We start from the raw sequence: 1,458 nt of genomic DNA on the forward strand, positions 1-1,458 counted from the left end.
CAGAGGGAGGGATTTGGGCCAGGCACGATGTGTTCAGGGAGGAAGTGTGGTCCAGAGGAAGGGATTTGGGCCAGGCAGGATGTGTTCAGGGAGGAAGTGTGGTCCAGAGGGAAGGATTTGGGCCAGGCAGGAAGCGTTCAGGGAGGAAGTGTGATCCAGAGGGAAGGATTTGGGCCAGGCAGGAGGCGTTCAGGGAGGAAGTGTGGTCCAGAGGAAGGGATTTGGGCCAGGCAGGATGTGTTCAGGGAGGAAGTGTGGTCCAGAGGGAAGGATTTGGGCCAGGCAGGAAGCGTTCAGGGAGGAAGTGTGATCCACAGGGAAGGATTTGGGCCAGGCAGGAGGCGTTCAGGGAGGAAGTGTGGTCCAGAGGGAAGGATTTGGGCCAGGCAGGAAGCGTTCAGGGAGGAAGTGTGGTCCAGAGGGAGGGATTTGGGCCAGGCAGGAAGCGTTCAGGGAGGAAGTGTGGTCCAGAGGGAGGGATTTGGGCCAGGCAGGAAGCGTTCAGGGAGGAAGTGTGGTCCAGAGGGAGGGATTTGGGCCAGGCAGGAAGCGTTCAGGGAGGAAGTGTGGTCCAGAGGGAAGGATTTGGGCCAGGCAGGAGGCGTTCAGGGAGGAAGTGTGGTCCAGAGGGAGGGATTTGGGCCAGGCAGGATGTGTTCAGGGAGGAAGTGTGGTCCAGAGGGAGGGATTTGGGCCAGGCAGGAAGCGTTCAGGGAGGAAGTGTGGTCCAGAGGAAGGGATTTGGGCCAGGCAGGAAGCGTTCAGGGAGGAAGTGTGGTCCAGAGGAAGGGATTTGGGCCAGGCAGGAGGCGTTCAGGGAGGAAGTGTGGTCCAGAGGAAGGGATTTGGGCCAGGCAGGAGGCGTTCAGGGAGGAAGTGTGGTCCAGAGGGAGGGATTTGTGCCAGGCAGGAAGCGTTCAGGGAGGAAGTGTGGTCCAGAGGGAGGGATTTGGGCCAGGCAGGAGGTGTTCAGGGAGGAAGTGTGGTCCAGAGGGAGGGATTTGGGCCAGGCAGGAGGTGTTCAGGGAGGAAGTGTGGTCCAGAGGGAGGGATTTGGGCCAGGCAGGAAGCGTTCAGGGAGGAAGTGTGGTCCAGAGGGAGGGATTTGGGCCAGGCAGGAAGCGTTAAGGGAGGAAGTGTGGTCCAGAGGGAGGGATTTGGGCCAGGCAGGAGGCGTTCAGGGAGGAAGTGTGGTCCAGAGGGAAGGATTTGGGCCAGGCAGGAGGCGTTCAGGGAGGAAGTGTGGTCCAGAGGGAGGGATTTGTGCCAGGCAGGAAGCGTTCAGGGAGGAAGTGTGGTCCAGAGGGAGGGATTTGGGCCAGGCAGGAGGCGTTCAGGGAGGAAGTGTGGTCCAGAGGGAGGGATTTGGGCCAGGCAGGAGGTGTTCAGGGAGGAAGTGTGGTCCAGAGGGAGGGATTTGTGCCAGGCAGGAAGCGTTCAGGGAGGAAGTGTGGTCCA

Source organism: Penaeus vannamei, chromosome 21 (assembly GCF_042767895.1).
Source record: "Penaeus vannamei isolate JL-2024 chromosome 21, ASM4276789v1, whole genome shotgun sequence".
Taxonomy (NCBI): domain Eukaryota; kingdom Metazoa; phylum Arthropoda; class Malacostraca; order Decapoda; family Penaeidae; genus Penaeus; species Penaeus vannamei.